The sequence below is a fragment of the Triturus cristatus genome, chromosome 3_1 (assembly GCF_964204655.1).
Source record: "Triturus cristatus chromosome 3_1, aTriCri1.1, whole genome shotgun sequence".
Lineage (NCBI taxonomy): Eukaryota > Metazoa > Chordata > Amphibia > Caudata > Salamandridae > Triturus > Triturus cristatus.
Genome location: NC_140583.1, coordinates 1173825038 through 1173845604, shown reverse-complemented (window position 1 = coordinate 1173845604; position 20567 = coordinate 1173825038).

Sequence of the window (20567 nt, the reverse complement as noted above, 5' to 3'; positions counted from 1 at the left end):
GGCGTGGTGAGCAAAATAACAATGGCTTAAACCCAGATCTGTGACTGGGGGTGAATGTTTTGCCAATGTGCAACATTCCGTCCATCATCTTGTGTGTTTTAAGGTTCGCCCTATGTGGGAAGGGTATGCGCAGACGTGGGTCCCGTGCTCACTACGCCACTGGAGTCAAGCTATCTTGGCTGAAGAGGGGTGAAACCCCGAAACCGGTCCTAGGATGCTTGATTCCGGTCCAGGGAAGACATGGCTTGGCAGTTCGGGCTGGACTGTTCCCATGAGGCACAGGGTCAAGACTGATTTGTATATGGCCATGTCTGAACTGGGGTGGGGTGGTGAGCAAAATAACGATGGATTAAACCCAGATCTGTGACTGGGGTGAATGTTTTGCCGATGTGCAACATTCCGTCCATCATCTTGTGTGTTTTGCTGTTCGCCCTATGTGAGAAGGGTATGCCCAGACGTGGGTCCCGTGCTCACTACGCCACTGGAGTCAAGCCATCCTGGCTGAAGAGGGGTGAAACTCCGAAACCGGTCCTAGGATGCTTGATTCCGGTCCAGGGAAGACATGGCTTGGCAGTTCTGGCTGGACTTTTCTCATGAGGCACAGGGTCAAGACTGATTTGCATATGGCCATGTCTGAACTGGGGTGGCATGGTGAGCAAAATACCGATGGATTAAACCCAGATCTGTGACTGGGGGTGAATGTTTTGCTAATGTGCAACATTCCGTCCATCACCTTGTGTGTTTTGCAGTTCGCCCTATGTGAGAAGGGTATGCCCAGACGTGGGTCCCGTGCTCAGTACGCCACTGGAGTCAAGCTATCCTGGCTGAAGAGGGGTGAAACTCTGAAACCGGTGCTAGGATGCTTGATTCCGGTCCAGTGAAGACATGGCTTGGCAGTTCGGGCTGGACTTTTCCCATGAGGTACAGGGTCAAGACTGATTTGCATATGGCCATGTCTGAACTGGGGTGGTGTGGTGAGCAAAATAACGATGGATTAAACCCAGATCTGTGACTGGGGGTGAATGTTTTGCCAATATGCAACATTCCGTCCATCATCTTGTGTGTTTTGCTGTTCGCCCTATGTGGGAAGGGTATGCCCAGATGTGGGTCCTGTGCTCACTACGCCACTGGAGTCAAGCTATCCTGGCTGAAGAAGGGTGAAACCCCGAAACCAGTCCTAGGATGCTTGATTCCGGTCCAGGGAAGACATGGCTTGGCAGTTCGGGCTGGACTGTTCCCATGAGACACACAGTCAAGACTGATTTGCATATGGCCATGTCTGAACTGTGGTGGCGTGGTGAGCAAAATAACAATGGATTAAACCCAGATCTGTGACTGGGGGTGAATGTTTTGCCAATGTGCAACATTCCGTCCATCATCTTGTGTGTTTTGCTGTTCGACCTATGTGCGCAGGGTATGCCCAGACGTGGGTCCCATGCTCACTATGCCACTGGAGTCAAGCTATCCTGGCTGAAGAGGGGTGAAACCCCGAAACCGGTCCTAGGATGCTTGATTCCGGTCCAGGGAAGACATGGCTTGGCAGTTTGGGTTGGACTGTTCCCATGAGGCAGAGAGTCAAGACTGATTTGCATATGGCCATGTCTGAACTGGGGTGGCGTGGTGAGCAAAATAACGATGGATTAAGCCCAGATCTGTGACTGCGGGACAATGTTTTGCCAATGTGCAACATTCCGTCCACCATCTTGTGTGTTTTGCTGTTCGCCCTATGTGGGAAGGGCATGCCCAGACATGGGTCCCGTGCTCACTATGCCACAGAAGTCAAGCTATCCTGGCTGAAGAGGGATGAAACCCCGAAACCGGTCCTAGGATGCCTGATTCCTGTCCAGGGAAGACATGGCTTGGCAGTTCTGGCTGGACTTTTCCCATGAGGCACAGGGTCAAGACTGATTTGCAGATGGCCATGTCTGAACTGGGGTGGCGTGGTGAGCAAAATAACAATGGATTAAACCCAGATCTGTGACTGGGGGTGAATGTTTTGCCAATGTGCAACATTCCGTCCATCATCATGTATGTTTTGCTGTTCGCCCTGTGTGGGAAGGGTATGCCCAGACGTGGGTCCCGTGCTCACTACGCTACTGGAGTCAAGCTATCCTGGCTGGAGAGGGGTGAAACCCCGAAACCGGTCCTAGGATGCTTGATTACGGTCCAGGGAAGACATGGCTTGGCAATTCGGGCTGGAAAGTTCCCATGAGGCACAGGGTCAAGACTGATTTGTATATGGCCATGTCTGAACTGGGGTGGCGTGGTGAGCAAAATAACGATGGATTAAACCCAGATCTGTGACTGGGGTGAATGTTTTGCCAATGTGCAACATTCCGTCCATCATCTTGTGTGTTTTGCTGTTCGCCCTATGTGAGAAGGGTATGCCCAGATGTGGGTCCCGTGCTCACTACGCCACTGGAGTCAAGCTATCCTGGCTGAAGAGGGATGAAACTCCGAAACCGGTCCTAGGATGCTTGATTCCGGTCCAGGGAAGACATGGCTTGGCAGTTCTGGCTGGACTTTTCCCATGAGGCACAGGGTCAAGACTGATTTGCATATGGCCTTGTCGGAACTGGGGTGGCGTGGTGAGCAAAATAACGATGGATTAAACCCAGATCTATGATTGGGGGTGAATGTTTTGCCAATGTGCAACATTCCGTCCATCATCTTATGTGTTTTGCTGTTCACCCTATGTGAGAAGGGTATGTCCAGACGTGGGTCCCGTGCTCACTACGCCACTGGAGTCAAGCTATCCTGGCTGAAGAGGGGTGAAACCCCGAAACCGGTCCTAAGATGCTTGATTCCGATCCAGGGAAGACATGGCTTGGCAGTTCAGGCTGGACTGTTCCCATGAGGCACAGGGTCAAGACTGATTTGTATATGGCCATGTCTGAACTGGGGTGGCGTGGTGAGCAAAATAACGATGGATTAAACCCAGATTGGTGACTGGGGTGAATGTTTTGCCAATGTGCAACATTCCGTCCATCATCTTGTGTGTTTTGCTGTTCGCCCTATGTGAGAAGGGTATGCCCAGATGTGGGTCCCGTGCTCACTACGCCACTGGAGTCAAGCTATCCTGGCTGAAGAGGGATGAAACTCCGAAACCGGTCCTAGGATGCTTGATTCCGGTCCAGGGAAGACATGGCTTGGCAGTTCTGGCTGGACTTTTCCCATGAGGCACAGGGTCAAGACTGATTTGCATATGGCCATGTCGGAACTGGGGTGGCGTGGTGAGCAAAATAACGATGGATTAAACCCAGATCTGTGATTGGGGGTGAATGTTTTGCCAATGTGCAACATTCCGTCCATCATCTTATGTGTTTTGCTGTTCGCCCTGTGTGAGAAGGGTATGCCCAGACGTGGGTCCCGTGCTCACTACGCCACTGGAGTCAAGCTATCCTGGCTGAAGAGGGGTGAAACCCCGAAACCGGTCCTAAGATGCTTGATTCCGATCCAGGGAAGACATGGCTTGGCAGTTCAGGCTGGACTAATCCCATGAGGCACAGGGTCAAGACTGATTTGCATATGGCCCTGTCTGAACTGGGGTGGCGTGGTGAGCAAAGTAACGATGGATTAAACCCAGATCTGTGACTGGGGGTGAATGTTTTGCCAATGTGCAACATTCCGTCCATCATCTTGTGTGTTTTGCTGTTCGTCCTATGTGGGAAGGGTATGCCCAGACGTGGGTCCCGTGCTCACTACGCCACTGGAGTCAAGCTATCCTGGCTGAAGAGGGGTGAAACCCCGAAACCGGTCCTAGGATGCTTGATTCCAGTCCAGGGAAGACATGGCTTGGCAGTTCGGTCTGGAATGTTCCCATGAGGCACAGGGTCAAGACTGATTTGCATATGGCCATGTCTGAACTGGGGTGGCGTGGTGAGCAAAATAATAATGGATTAAACCCAGATCTGTGACTGCGGGTGAATGTTTTGCCAATGTGCAACATTCCGTCCATCATCTTGTGTGTTTTGCTGTTCGCCCTATGTGGGAAGGGCATGCCCAGACATGGGTCCCGTGCTCACTACGCCACAGGAGTCAAGCTATCCTGGCTGAAGAGGGGTGAAACCCCGAAACCGGTCCTAGGATGCTTGATTCCTGTCCAGGGAAGACATGGCTTGGCAGTTCTGGCTGGACTTTTCCCATGAGGCACAGGGTCAAGACTGATTTGCATATGGCCATGTCTGAACTGGGGTGGCGTGGTGAGCAAAATAACGATGGATTAAACCCAGATCTGTGACTGGGGGTGAATGTTTTGCCAATGTGCAACATTCCGTCCATCATCTTGTGTGTTTTGATGTTCGCCCTATGTGGGAAGGGCATGCCCAGACGTGGGTCTCGTGCTCACTACGCCACAGGAGTCAAGCTATCCTGGCTGAAGAGGGGTGAAACCCCGAAACCGGTCCTAGGATGCTTGATTCCTGTCCAGGGAAGACATGGCTTGGCAGTTCTGGCTGGACTTTTCCCATGAGGCACAGGGTCAAGACTGATTTGCATATGGCCATGTCTGAACTGGGGTGGCGTTGTGAGCAAAATAACGATGGATTAAACCCAGATCTGTGACTGGGGGTGAATGTTTTGCCAATGTGCTACATTCCGTCCATCATCTTGTGTGTTTTGATGTTCGCCCTATGTGAGAAGGGTATGCCCAGACGTGGGTACCGTGCTCAATACGCCACTGGAGTCAAGCTATCCTGGCTGAAGAGGGGTGAAACTACGAAACGGGTCCTAGGATGGTTGATTCCGGTCCAGGGAAGACATGGCTTGGCAGTTCTGGCTGGACTTTTCCCATGAGGCACAGGGTCCAGACTGATTTGCATATGGCCATGTCTGAACTGGGTTGGCGTGGTGAGCAAAATAGCGATGGATTAAACCCAGATCTGTGACTGGGGGTGAATGTTTTGCCAATGTGCAACACTCCGTCCATCATCTTGTGTGTTTTTAGGTTCGCCCTATGTGGGAAGGGTATGCCCAGACGTGGATCCCGTGCTCACTATGCCACTGGAGTCAAGCTATCCTGGCTGAAGAGGGGTGAAACCCCGAAACCGGTCCTAGGATGCTTGATTCCGATCCAGGGAAGACATGGCTTGGCAGTTCAGGCTGGACTAATCCCATGAGGCACAGGGTCAAGACTGATTTGCATATGGCCCTGTCTGAACTGGGGTGGCGTGGTGAGCAAAGTAACGATGGATTAAACCCAGATCTGTGACTGGGGGTGAATGTTTTGCCAATGTGCAACATTCCGTCCATCATCTTGTGTGTTTTGCTGTTCGTCCTATGTGGGAAGGGTATGCCCAGACGTGGGTCCCGTGCTCACTACGCCACTGGAGTCAAGCTATCCTGGCTGAAGAGGGGTGAAACCCCGAAACCGGTCCGAGGATGCTTGATTCCGGTCCAGGGAAGACATGGCTTGGCAGTTCGGTCTGGAATGTTCCCATGAGGCACAGGGTCAAGACTGATTTGCATATGGCCATGTCTGAACTGGGGTGGCGGGGTGAGCAAAATAACAATGGATTAAACCCAGATCTGTGACTGGGGGTGAATGTTTTGCCAATGTGCTACATTCCGTCCATCATCTTGTGTGTTTTGATGTTCGCCCTATGTGGGAAGGGCATGCTCAGACGTGGGTCCCTTGCTCACTACGCCACAGGAGTCAAGCTATCCTGACTGAAGAGGGGTGAAAACCCGAAACCGGTCCTAGGATGCTTGATTCCTGTCCAGGGAAGACATGGCTTGGCAGTTCTGACTGGCCATGAGGCACAGGGTCAAGACTGATTTGCATATGGCCATGTCTGAACTGGGGTGGCGTGGTGAGCAAAATAACGATGGATTAAACACAGATCTGTGACTGGGGGTGAATGTTTTGCCAATGTGCTACATTCCGTCCATCATCTTGTGTGTTTTGATGTTCGCCCTATGTGAGAAGGGTATGCCCAGTCGTGGGTACCGTGCTCAATACGCCACTGGAGTCAAGCTATCCTGGCTGAAGAGGGGTGAAACTACGAAACGGGTCCTAGGATGGTTGATTCCGGTCCAGGGAAGACATGGCTTGGCAGTTCTGGCTGGAGTTTTCCCATGAGGCACAGGGTCCAGACTGATATGCATATGGCCATGTCTACACTGGGGTGGCGTGGTGAGCAAAATAGCGATGGATTAAACCCAGATCTCTGACTGGGGGTGAATGTTTTGCCAATGTGCAACATTCCGTCCATCCTCATGTATGTTTTGCTGTTCGCCCTATGTGGGAAGGGTATGCCCAGACGTGGGTTCCGTGCTCACTATGCCACTGGAGTCAAGCTATCCTGGCTGGAGAGGGGTGAAACCCCACAACCGGTCCTAGGATGCTTGATTACGGTCCAGGGAAGACATGGCTTGGCAATTTGGGCTGGACTGTTCCCATGAGGCACAGGGTGAAGACTGATTTTCATATGGCCCTGTCTGAACTGGGGTGGCGTGGTGAGCAAAATAACGATGGATTAAACCCAGATCTGTGAGTAGGGGTGAATGTTTTGCCAATGTGCAACATTCCGTCCATCATCTTGTGTGTTTTGCTGTTCGCCCTATGTGAGAAGGGTATGCCCAGACGTGGGTCCCGTGCTCAGTACGCCCCTGGAGTCAAGCTATGCTGGCTGAAGAGGGGTGAAACTCCAAAACCGGTCCTAGGATGCTTGATTCCGGTCCAGGGAAGACATGGCTTGGCAGTTCAGGCTGGACTTTTCACATGAGGCAGAGGGTCAAGACTGATTTGCATATGGCCATGTCTGAACTGGGGTGGCGTGGTGAGCAAAATAGCAATGGCTTAAACCCAGATCTGTGACTGGGCGTGAATGTTTTGCCAATGTGCAACACTCCGTCCATCATCTTGTGTGTTTTTAGGTTCGCCCTATGTGGGAAGGGTATGCCCAGACGTGGGTCCCGTGCTCACTACGCCACTGGAGTCAAGCTATCTTGGCTGAAGAGGGGTGAAACCCCGAAACCGGGCCTAGGATGCTTGATTCGGGTCCAGGGAAGACATGGCTTGGCAGTTCGGGCTGGACTGTTCCCATGAGGCACAGGGTCAAGACTGATTTGTATATGGCCATGTCTGAACTGGGGTGGGGTGGTGAGCAAAATAACGATGGATTAAACCCAGATCTGTGACTGGGGGTGAATGTTTTGCCAATGTGCAACATTCCGTCCATTATCTTGTGTGTTTTGCTGTTCGCCCTATGTGAGAAGGGTATGCCCAGACGTGGGTCCCGTGCTCAGTACGCCCCTGGAGTCAAGCTATCCTGAATGAAGAGGGGTGAAACTCCAAAACCGGTCCTAGGATGCTTGATTCCGGTCCAGGGAAGACATGGCTTGGCAGTTTGGGCTGGACTTTTCACATGAAGCAGAGGGTCAAGACTGATTTGCATATGGCAATGTCTGAACTGGGGTGGCGTGGTGAGCAAAATAACAATGGCTTAAACCCAGATCTGTGACTGGGGGTGAATGTTTTGCCAATGTGCAACATTCCGTCCATCATCTTGTGTGTTTTAAGGTTCGCCCTATGTGGGAAGGGTATGCGCAGACGTGGGTCCCGTGCTCACTACGCCACTGGAGTCAAGCTATCTTGGCTGAAGAGGGGTTAAACCCCGAAACCGGTCCTAGGATGCTTGATTCCGGTCCAGGGAAGACATGGCTTGGCAGTTCTGGCTGGAATGTTCCCATGAGGCACAGGGTCAAGACTGATTTGCATATGGCCATGTCTGAACTGGGGTGGCGGGGTGAGCAAAATAACGATGGATTAAACCCAGATCTGTGACTGGGGGTGAATGTTTTGCCAATGTGCTACATTCCGTCCATCATCTTGTGTGTTTTGATGTTCGCCCTATGTGGAAAGGGCATGCTCAGACGTGGGTCCCGTGCTCACTACGCCACAGGAGTCAAGCTATCCTGGCTGAAGAGGGGTGAAAACCCGAAACCGGTCCTAGGATGCTTGATTCCTGTCCAGGGAAGACATGGCTTGGCATTTCTGGCTGGACTTTTCCCATGAGGCACAGGGTCAAGACTGATTTGCATATGGCCATGTCTGAACTGGGGTGGCGAGGTGAGCAAAATAACGATGGATTAAACCCAGATCTGTGACTGGGGGTGAATGTTTTGCCAATGTGCTACATTCCGTCCATCATCTTGTGTGTTTTGATGTTCGCCCTATGTGAGAAGGGTATGCCCAGTCGTGGGTACCGTGCTCAATACGCCACTGGAGTCAAGCTATCCTGGCTGAAGAGGGGTGAAACTACGAAACGGGTCCTAGGATGGTTGATTCCGGTCCAGGGAAGACATGGCTTGGCAGTTCTGGCTGGACTTTTCCCATGAGGCACAGGGTCCAGACTGATATGCATATGGCCATGTCTGAACTGGGGTGGCGTGGTGAGCAAAATAGCGATGGATTAAACCCAGATCTCTGACTGGGGGTGAATGTTTTGCCAATGTGCAACATTCCGTCCATCCTCATGTATGTTTTGCTGTTCGCCCTATGTGGGAAGGGTATGCCCAGACGTGGGTTCCGTGCTCACTATGCCACTGGAGTCAAGCTATCCTGGCTGGAGAGGGGTGAAACCCCATAACCGGTCCTAGGATGCTTGATTACGGTCCAGGGAAGACATGGCTTGGCAATTTGGGCTGGACTGTTCCCATGAGGCACAGGGTGAAGACTGATTTTCATATGGCCCTGTCTGAACTGGGGTGGCGTGGTGAGCAAAATAACAATGGATTAAACCCAGATCTGTGAGTGGGGGTGAATGTTTTGCCAATGTGCAACATTCCGTCCATCATCTTGTGTGTTTTGCTGTTCGCCCTATGTGAGAAGGGTATGCCCAGACGTGGGTCCCGTGCTCAGTACGCCCCTGGAGTCAAGCTAAGCTGGCTGAAGAGGGGTGAAACTCCAAAACCGGTCCTAGGATGCTTGATTCCGGTCCAGGGAAGACATGGCTTGGCAGTTCAGGCTGGACTTTTCACATGAGGCAGAGGGTCAAGACTGATTTGCATATGGCCATGTCTGAACTGGGGTGGCATGGTGAGCAAAATAGCAATGGCTTAAACCCAGATCTGTGACTGGGCGTGAATGTTTTGCCAATGTGCAACACTCCGTCCATCATCTTGTGTGTTTTTAGGTTCGCCCTATGTGGGAAGGGTATGCCCAGACGTGGGTCCCGTGCTCACTACGCCACTGGAGTCAAGCTATCTTGGCTGAAGAGGGGTGAAACCCCGAAACCGGGCCTAGGATGCTTGATTCGGGTCCAGGGAAGACATGGCTTGGCAGTTCGGGCTGGACTGTTCCCATGAGGCACAGGGTCAAGACTGATTTGTATATGGCCATGTCTGAACTGGGGTGGGGTGGTGAGCAAAATAACGATGGATTAAACCCAGATCTGTGACTGGGGGTGAATGTTTTGCCAATGTGCAACATTCCGTCTATCATCTTGTGTGTTTTGCTGTTCGCCCTATGTGAGAAGGGTATGCCCAGACGTGGGTCCCGTGCTCAGTATGCCCCTGGAGTCAAGCTATCCTGAATGAAGAGGGGTGAAACTCCAAAACCGGTCCTAGGATGCTTGATTCCGGTCCAGGGAAGACATGGCTTGGCAGTTTGGGCTGGACTTTTCACATGAAGCAGAGGGTCAAGACTGATTTGCATATGGCAATGTCTGAACTGGGGTGGCGTGGTGAGCAAAATAACAATGGCTTAAACCCAGATCTGTGACTGGGGGTGAATGTTTTGCCAATGTGCAACATTCCGTCCATCATCTTGTGTGTTTTAAGGTTCGCCCTATGTGGGAAGGGTATGCTCAGACGTGGGTCCCGTGCTCACTACGCCACTGGAGTCAAGCTATCTTGGCTGAAGAGGGGTTAAACCCCGAAACCGGTCCTAGGATGCTTGATTCCGGTCCAGGGAAGACATGGCTTGGCAGTTCGGGCTGGACTGTTCCCATGAGGCACAGGGTCAAGACTGATTTGTATATGGCCATGTCTGAACTGGGGTGGGGTGGTGAGCAAAATAACGATGGATTAAACCCAGATCTGTGACTGGGGTGAATGTTTTGCCGATGTGCAACATTCCGTCCATCATCTTGTGTGTTTTGCTGTTCGCCCTATGTGAGAAGGGTATGCCCAGACGTGGGTCCCGTGCTCACTACGCCACTGGAGTCAAGCCATCCTGGCTGAAGAGGGGTGAAACTCCGAAACCGGTCCTAGGATGCTTGATTCCGGTCCAGGGAAGACATGGCTTGGCAGTTCTGGCTGGACTTTTCCCATGAGGCACAGGGTCAAGACTGATTTGCATATGGCCATGTCTGAACTGGGGTGGCATGGTGAGCAAAATACCGATGGATTAAACCCAGATCTGTGACTGGGGGTGAATGTTTTGCTAATGTGCAACATTCCGTCCATCATCTTGTGTGTTTTGCTGTTCGCCCTATGTGAGAAGGGTATGCCCAGACGTGGGTCCCGTGCTCACTACGCCACTGGAGTCAAGCTATCCTGGCTGAAGAGGGGTGAAACTCTGAAACCGGTGCTAGGATGCTTGATTCCGGTCCAGTGAAGACATGGCTTGGCAGTTCGGGCTGGACTTTTCCCATGAGGTACAGGGTCAAGACTGATTTGCATATGGCCATGTCTGAACTGGGGTGGTGTGGTGAGCAAAATAACGATGGATTAAACCCAGATCTGTGACTGGGGGTGAATGTTTTGCCAATATGCAACATTCCGTCCATCATCTTGTGTGTTTTGCTGTTCGCCCTATGTGGGAAGGGTATGCCCAGATGTGGGTCCTGTGCTCACTACGCCACTGGAGTCAAGCTATCCTGGGTGAAGAAGGGTGAAACCCCGAAACCAGTCCTAGGATGCTTGATTCCGGTCCAGGGAAGACATGGCTTGGCAGTTCGGGCTGGACTATTCCCATGAGACACACAGTCAAGACTGATTTGCATATGGCCATGTCTGAACTGTGGTGGCGTGGTGAGCAAAATAACAATGGATTAAACCCAGATCTGTGACTGGGGGTGAATGTTTTGCCAATGTGCAACATTCCGTTCATCATCTTGTGTGTTTTGCTGTTCGCCCTATGTGCGCAGGGTATGCCCAGACGTGTGTCCCATGCTCACTATGCCACTGGAGTCAAGCTATCCTGGCTGAAGAGGGGTGAAACCCCGAAACCGGTCCTAGGATGCTTGATTCCGGTCCAGGGAAGACATGGCTTGGCAGTTTGGGCTGGACTGTTCCCATGAGGCAGAGAGTCAAGACTGATTTGCATATGGCCATGTCTGAACTGGGGTGGCGTGGTGAGCAAAATAACGATGGATTAAGCCCAGATCTGTGACTGCGGGACAATGTTTTGCCAATGTGCAACATTCTGTCCACCATCTTGTGTGTTTTGCTGTTCGCCCTATGTGGGAAGGGCATGCCCAGACATGGGTCCCGTGCTCACTATGCCACAGAAGTCAAGCTATCCTGGCTGAAGAGGGATGAAACCCCGAAACCGGTCCTAGGATGCCTGATTCCTGTCCAGGGAAGACATGGCTTGGCAGTTCTGGCTGGACTTTTCCCATGAGGCACAGGGTCAAGACTGATTTGCATATGGCCATGTCTGAACTGGGGTGGCGTGGTGAGCAAAATAACAATGGATTAAACCCAGATCTGTGACTGGGGGTGAATGTTTTGCCAATGTGCAACATTCCGTCCATCATCATGTATGTTTTGCTGTTCGCCCTGTGTGGGAAGGGTATGCCCAGACGTGGGTCCCGTGCTCACTACGCTACTGGAGTCAAGCTATCCTGGCTGGAGAGGGGTGAAACCCCGAAACCGGTCCTAGGATGCTTGATTACGGTCCAGGGAAGACATGGCTTGGCAATTCGGGCTGGACTGTTCCCATGAGGCACAGGGTCAAGACTGATTTGTATATGGCCATGTCTGAACTGGGGTGGCGTGGTGAGCAAAATAACGATGGATTAAACCCAGATCTGTGACTGGGGTGAATGTTTTGCCAATGTGCAACATTCCGTCCATCATCTTGTGTGTTTTGCTGTTCGCCCTATGTGAGAAGGGTATGCCCAGATGTGGGTCCCGTGCTCACTACGCCACTGGAGTCAAGCTATCCTGCCTGAAGAGGGATGAAACTCCGAAACCGGTCCTAGGATGCTTGATTCCGGTCCAGGGAAGACATGGCTTGGCAGTTCTGGCTGGACTTTTCCCATGAGGCACAGGGTCAAGACTGATTTGCATATGGCCTTGTCGGAACTGGGGTGGCGTGGTGAGCAAAATAACGATCGATTAAACCCAGATCTATGATTGGGGGTGAATATTTTGCCAATGTGCAACATTCCGTACATCATCTTATGTGTTTTGCTGTTCGCCCTATGTGAGAAGGGTATGCCCAGACGTGGGTCCCGTGCTCACTACGCCACTGGAGTCAAGCTATCCTGGCTGAAGAGGGGTGAAACCCCGAAACCGGTCCTAAGATGCTTGATTCCGATTCAGGGAAGACATGGCTTGGCAGTTCAGGCTGGACTGTTCCCATGAGGCACAGGGTCAAGACTGATTTGTATATGGCCATGTCTGAACTGGGGTGGCGTGGTGAGCAAAATAACAATGGATTAAACCCAGATCGGTGACTGGGGTGAATGTTTTGCCAATGTGCAACATTCCGTCCATCATCTTGTGTGTTTTGCTGTTCGCCCTATGTGAGAAGGGTATGCCCAGATGTGGGTCCCGTGCTCACTACGCCACTGGAGTCAAGCTATCCTGGCTGAAGAGGGATGAAACTCCGAAACCGGTCCTAGGATGCTTGATTCCGGTCCAGGGAAGACATGGCTTGGCAGTTCTGGCTGGACTTTTCCCATGAGGCACAGGGTCAAGACTGATTTGCATATGGCCATGTCGGAACTGGGGTGGCGTGGTGAGCAAAATAACAATGGATTAAACCCAGATCTGTGATTGGGGGTGAATGTTTTGCCAATGTGCAACATTCCGTCCATCATCTTATGTGTTTTGCTGTTCGCCCTATGTGAGAAGGGTATGCCCAGACGTGGGTCCCGTGCTCACTACGCCACTGGAGTCAAGCTATCCTGGCTGAAGAGGGGTGAAACCCCGAAACCGGTCCTAAGATGCTTGATTCCGATCCAGGGAAGACATGGCTTGGCAGTTCAGGCTGGACTAATCCCATGAGGCACGGGGTCAAGACTGATTTGCATATGGCCCTGTCTGAACTGGGGTGGCGTGGTGAGCAAAGTAACGATGGATTAAACCCAGATCTGTGACTGGGGGTGAATGTTTTGCCAATGTGCAACATTCCGTCCATCATCTTGTGTGTTTTGCTGTTCGTCCTATGTGGGAAGGGTATGCCCAGACGTGGGTCCCGTGCTCACTACGCCACTGGAGTCAAGCTATCCTGGCTGAAGAGGGGTGAAACCCCGAAACCGGTCCTAGGATGCTTGATTCCGGTCCAGGGAAGACATGGCTTGGCAGTTCGGTCTGGAATGTTCCCATGAGGCACAGGGTCAAGACTGATTTGCATATGGCCATGTCTGAACTGGGGTGGCGTGGTGAGCAAAATAACAATGGATTAAACCCAGATCTGTGACTGCGGGTAAATGTTTTGCCAATGTGCAACATTCCGTCCATCATCTTGTGTGTTTTGCTGTTCGCCCTATGTGGGAAGGGCATGCCCAGACATGGGTCCCGTGCTCACTACGCCACAGGAGTCAAGCTATCCTGGCTGAAGAGGGGTGAAACCCCGAAACCGGTCCTAGGATGCTTGATTCCTGTCCAGGGAAGACATGGCTTGGCAGTTCTGGCTGGACTTTTCCCATGAGGCACAGGGTCAAGACTGATTTGCATATGGCCATGTCTGAACTGGGGTGGCGTTGTGAGCAAAATAACGATGGATTAAACCCAGATCTGTGACTGGGGGTGAATGTTTTGCCAATGTGCTACATTCCGTCCATCATCTTGTGTGTTTTGATGTTCGCCCTATGTGAGAAGGGTATGCCCAGACGTGGGTACCGTGCTCAATATGCCACTGGAGTCAAGCTATACTGGCTGAAGAGGGGTGAAACTACGAAACGGGTCCTAGGATGGTTGATTCCGGTCCAGGGAAGACATGGCTTGGCAGTTCTGGCTGGACTTTTCCCATGAGGCACAGGGTCCAGACTGATTTGCATATGGCCATGTCTGAACTGGGGTGGCGTGGTGAGCAAAATAGCGATGGATTAAACCCAGATCTGTGACTGGGGGTGAATGTTTTGCCAATGTGCAACACTCCGTCCATCATCTTGTGTGTTTTTAGGTTCGCCCTATGTGGGAAGGGTATGCCCAGACGTGGGTCCCGTGCTCACTATGCCACTGGAGTCAAGCTATCCTGGCTGAAGAGGAGTGAAACCCCGAAACCGGTCCTAGGATGCTTGATTCCGATCCAGGGAAGACATGGCTTGGCAGTTCAGGCTGGACTAATCCCATGAGGCACAGGGTCAAGACTGATTTGCATATGGCTCTGTCTGAACTGGGGTGGCGTGGTGAGCAAAGTAACGATGGATTAAACCCAGATCTGTGACTGGGGGTGAATGTTTTGCCAATGTGCAACATTCCGTCCATCATCTTGTGTGTTTTGCTGTTCGTCCTATGTGGGAAGGGTATGCCCAGACGTGGGTCCCGTGCTCACTACGCCACTGGAGTCAAGCTATCCTGGCTGAAGAGGGGTGAAACCCCGAAACCGGTCCGAGGATGCTTGATTCCGGTCCAGGGAAGACATGGCTTGGCAGTTCGGTCTGGAATGTTCCCATGAGGCACAGGGTCAAGACTGATTTGCATATGGCCATGTCTGAACTGGGGTGGCGGGGTGAGTAAAATAACGATGGATTAAACCCAGATCTGTGACTGGGGGTGAATGTTTTGCCAATGTGCTACATTCCGTCCATCATCTTGTGTGTTTTGATGTTCGCCCTATGTGGGAAGGGCATGCTCAGACGTGGGTCCCGTGCTCACTACGCCACAGGAGTCAAGCTATCCTGGCTGAAGAGGGGTGAAAACCCGAAACCGGTCCTAGGATGCTTGATTCCTGTCCAGGGAAGACGTGGCTTGGCATTTCTGGCTGGACTTTTCCCATGAGGCACAGGGTCAAGACTGATTTGCATATGGCCATGTCTGAACTGGGGTGGCGAGGTGAGCAAAATAACGATGGATTAAACCCAGATCTGTGACTGGGGGTGAATGTTTTGCCAATGTGCTACATTCCGTCCATCATCTTGTGTGTTTTGATGTTCGCCCTATGTGAGAAGGGTATGCCCAGTCGTGGGTACCGTGCTCAATACGCCACTGGAGTCAAGCTATCCTGGCTGAAGAGGGGTGAAACTACGAAACGGGTCCTAGGATGGTTGATTCCGGTCCAGGGAAGACATGGCTTGGCAGTTCTGGCTGGACTTTTCCCATGAGGCACAGGGTCCAGACTGATATGCATATGGCCATGTCTGAACTGGGGTGGCGTGGTGAGCAAAATAGCGATGGATTAAACCCAGATCTCTGACTGGGGGTGAATGTTTTGCCAATGTGCAACATTCCGTCCATCCTCATGTATGTTTTGCTGTTCGCCCTATGTGGGAAGGGTATGCCCAGACGTGGGTTCCGTGCTCACTATGCCACTGGAGTCAAGCTATCCTGGCTGGAGAGGGGTGAAACCCCATAACCGGTCCTAGGATGCTTGATTACGGTCCAGGGAAGACATGGCTTGGCAATTTGGGCTGGACTGTTCCCATGAGGCACAGGGTGAAGACTGATTTTCAAATGGCCCTGTCTGAACTGGGGTGGCGTGGTGAGCAAAATAACGATGGATTAAACCCAGATCTGTGAGTGGGGGTGAATGTTTTGCCAATGTGCAACATTCCGTCCATCATCTTGTGTGTTTTGCTGTTCGCCCTATGTGAGAAGGGTATGCCCAGACGTGGGTCCCGTGCTCAGTATGCCCCTGGAGTCAAGCTATGCTGGCTGAAGAGGGGTAAAACTCCAAAACCGGTCCTAGGATGCTTGATTCCGGTCCAGGGAAGACATGGCTTGGCAGTTCAGGCTGGACTTTTCACATGAGGCAGAGGGTCAAGACTGATTTGCATATGGCCATGTCTGAACTGGGGTGGCATGGTGAGCAAAATAGCAATGGCTTAAACCCAGATCTGTGACTGGGCGTGAATGTTTTGCCAATGTGCAACACTCCGTCCATCATCTTGTGTGTTTTTAGGTTCGCCCTATGTGGGAAGGGTATGCCCAGACGTGGGTCCCGTGCTCACTACGCCACTGGAGTCAAGCTATCTTGGCTGAAGAGGGGTGAAACCCCGAAACCGGGCCTAGGATGCTTGATTCGGGTCCAGGGAAGACATGGCTTGGCAGTTCGGGCTGGACTGTTCCCATGAGGCACAGGGTCAAGACTGATTTGTATATGGCCATGTCTGAACTGGGGTGGGGTGGTGAGCAAAATAACGATGGATTAAACCCAGATCTGTGACTGGGGGTGAATGTTTTGCCAATGTGCAACATTCCGTCTATCATCTTGTTTTTTTTGCTGTTCGCCCTATGTGAGAAGGGTATGCCGAAACGTGGGTCCCGTGCTCAGTATGCCCCTGGAGTCAAGCTATCCTGAATGAAGAGGGGTGAAACTCCAAAACCGGTCCTAGGATGCTTGATTCCGGTCCAGGGAAGACATGGCTTGGCAGTTTGGGCTGGACTTTTCACATGAAGCAGAGGGTCAAGACTGATTTGCATGTGGCAATGTCTGAACTGGGGTGGCGTGGTGAGCAAAATAACAATGGCTTAAACCCAGATCTGTGACTGGGGGTGAATGTTTTGCCAATGTGCAACATTCCGTCCATCATCTTGTGTGTTTTAAGGTTCGCCCTATGTGGGAAGGGTATGCGCAGACGTGGGTCCCGTGCTCACTACGCCACTGGAGTCAAGCTATCTTGGCTGAAGAGGGGTTAAACCCCGAAACCGGTCCTAGGATGCTTGATTCCGGTCCAGGGAAGACATGGCTTGGCAGTTCGGGCTGGACTGTTCCCATGAGGCACAGGGTCAAGACTGATTTGTATATGGCCATGTCTGAACTGGGGTGGGGTGATGAGCAAAATAACGATGGATTAAACCCAGATCTGTGACTGGGGTGAATGTTTTGCCGATGTGCAACATTCCGTCCATCATCTTGTGTGTTTTGCTGTTCGCCCTATGTGAGAAGGGTATGCCCAGACGTGGGTCCCGTGCTCACTACGCCACTGGAGTCAAGCCATCCTGGCTGAAGAGGGGTGAAACTCCGAAACCGGTCCTAGGATGCTTGATTCCGGTCCAGGGAAGACATGGCTTGGCAGTTCTGGCTGGACTTTTCCCATGAGGCACAGGGTCAAGACTGATTTGCATATGGCCATGTCTGAACTGGGGTGGCATGGTGAGCAAAATACCGATGGATTAAACCCAGATCTGTGACTGGGGGTGAATGTTTTGCCAATGTGCAACATTCCGTCCATCATCTTGTGTGTTTTGCTGTTCGCCCTATGTGCGCAGGGTATGCCCAGACGTGGGTCCCATGCTCACTATGCCACTGGAGTCAAGCTATCCTGGCTGAAGAGGGGTGAAACCCCGAAACCGGTCCTCGGATGCTTGATTCCGGTTCAGGGAAGACATGGCTTGGCAGTTTGGGCTGGACTGTTCCCATGAGGCAGAGAGTCAAGACTGATTTGCATATGGCCATGTCTGAACTGGGGTGGCGTGGTGAGCAAAATAACGATGGATTAAGCCCAGATTTGTGACTGCGGGTCAATGTTTTGCCAATGTGCAACATTCCGTCCATCATCTTGTGTGTTTTGCTGTTCGCCCTATGTGGGAAGGGCATGCCCAGACGTGGGTCCCGTGCTCACTACGCCACAGAAGTCAAGCTATCCTGGCTGAAGAGGGATGAAACCCCGAAACCGGTCCTAGGATGCTTGATTCCTGTCCAGGGAAGACATGGCTTGGCAGTTCTGGCTGGACTTTTGCCATGAGGCACAGGGTCAAGACTGATTTGCATATGGCCATGTCTGAACTGGGGTGGCGTGGTGAGCAAAATAACAATGGATTAAACCCAGATCTGTGACTGGGGGTGAATGTTTTGCCAATGTGCAACATTCCGTCCATCATCATGTATGTTTTGCTGTTCGCCCTATGTGGGAAGGGTATGCCCAGACGTGGGTCCCGTGCTCACTACGCTACTGGAGTCAAGCTATCCTGGCTGGAGAGGGGTGAAACCCCGAAACCTGTCCTAGGATGCTTGATTACGGTCCAGGGAAGACATGGCTTGGCAATTCGGGCTGGACTGTTCCCATGAGGCACAGGGTCCAGACTGATTTGCATATGGCCCTGTCTGAACTGGGGTGGCGTGGTGAGCAAAATAACGATGGATTAAACCCAGATCAGTGAGTGGGGGTGAATGTTTTGCCAATGTGCAACATTCCGTCCATCATCTTGTGTGTTTTGCTGTTCGCCCTATGTGAGAAGGGAATGCCCAGACGTGGGTCCCGTGCTCAGTACCCCCCTGGAATCAAGCTATCCTGAATGAAGAGGGGTGAAACTCCAAAACCGGTCCTAGGATGCTTGATTCCGGTCCAGGAAAGATATGGCTTGGCAGTTTGGGCTGGACTTTTCACATGAAGCAGAGGGTCAAGACTGATTTGCATATGGCAATGTCTGAACTGGGGTGGCGTGGTGAGCAAAATAACAATGGCTTAAACCCAGATCTGTAACTGGGGGTGAATGTTTTGCCAATGTGCAACATTCCGTCCATCATCTTGTGTGTTTTAAGGTTCGCCCTATGTGGGAAGGGTATGCGCAGACGTGGGTCCCGTGCTCACTACGCCACTGGAGTCAAGCTATCCTGGCTGAAGAGGGGTGAAACTCTGAAACCGGTGCTAGGATGCTTGATTCCGGTCCAGTGAAGACATGGCTTGGCAGTTCGGGCTGGACTTTTCCCATGAGGTACAGGGTCAAGACTGATTTGCATATGGCCATGTCTGAACTGGGGTGGGGTGGTGAGCAAAATAACGATGGATTAAACCCAGATCTGTGACTGGGGTGAATGTTTTGCCGATGTGCAACATTCCGTCCATCATCTTGTGTGTTTTGCTGTTCGCCCTATGTGAGAAGGGTATGCCCAGACGTGGGTCCCGTGCTCACTACGCCACTGGAGTCAAGCCATCCTGGCTGAAGAGGGGTGAAACTCCGAAACCGGTCCTAGGATGCTTGATTCCGGTCCAGGGAAGACATGGCTTGGCAGTTCTGGCTGGACTTTTCTCATGAGGCACAGGGTCAAGACTGATTTGCATATGGCCATGTCTGAACTGGGGTGGCATGGTGAGCAAAATACCGATGGATTAAACCCAGATCTGTGACTGGGGGTGAATGTTTTGCTAATGTGCAACATTCCGTCCATCACCTTGTGTGTTTTGCAGTTCGCCCTATGTGAGAAGGGTATGCCCAGACGTGGGTCCCGTGCTCAGTACACCACTGGAGTCAAGCTATCCTGGCTGAAGAGGGGTGAAACTCTGAAACCGGTGCTAGGATGCTTGATTCCGGTCCAGTGAAGACATGGCTTGGCAGTTCGGGCTGGACTTTTCCCATGAGGTACAGGGTCAAGACTGATTTGCATATGGCCATGTCTGAACTGGGGTGGTGTGGTGAGCAAAATAACGATGGATTAAACCCAGATCTGTGACGGGGTGAATGTTTTGCCAATATGCAACATTCCGTCCATCATCTTGTGTGTTTTGCTGTTCGCCCTATGTGGGAAGGGTATGCCCAGATGTGGGTCCTGTGCTCACTACGCCACTGGAGTCAAGCTATCCTGGCTGAAGAAGGGTGAAACCCCGAAACCAGTCCTAGGATGCTTGATTCCGGTCCAGGGAAGACATGGCTTGGCAGTTCGGGCTGGACTGTTCCCATGAGACACACAGTCAAGACTGATTTGCATATGGCCATGTCTGAACTGTGGTGGCGTGGTGAGCAAAATAACAATGGATTAAACCCAGATCTGTGACTGGGGGTGAATGTTTTGCCAATGTGCAACATTCCGTCCATCATCTTGTGTGTTTTGCTGTTCGACCTATGTGCGCAGGGTATGCCCAGACGTGGGTCCCATGCTCACTATGCCACTGGAGTCAAGCTATCCTGGCTGAAGAGGGATGAAACCCCGAAACCGGTCCTAGGATGCTTGATTCCTGTCCAGGGAAGACATGGCTTGGCAGTTCTGGCTGGACTTTTGCCATGAGGCACAGGGTCAAGACTGATTTGCATATGGCCATGTCTGAACTGGGGTGGCGTGGTGAGCAAAATAACAATGGATTAAACCCAGATCTGTGACTGGGGGTGAATGTTTTGCCAATGTGCAACATTCCGTCCATCATCATGTATGTTTTGCTGTTCGCCCTATGTGGGAAGGGTATGCCCAGACGTGGGTCCCGTGCTCACTACGCTACTGGAGTCAAGCTATCCTGGCTGGAGAGGGGTGAAACCCCGAAACCGGTCCTAGGATGCTTGATTACGGTCCAGGG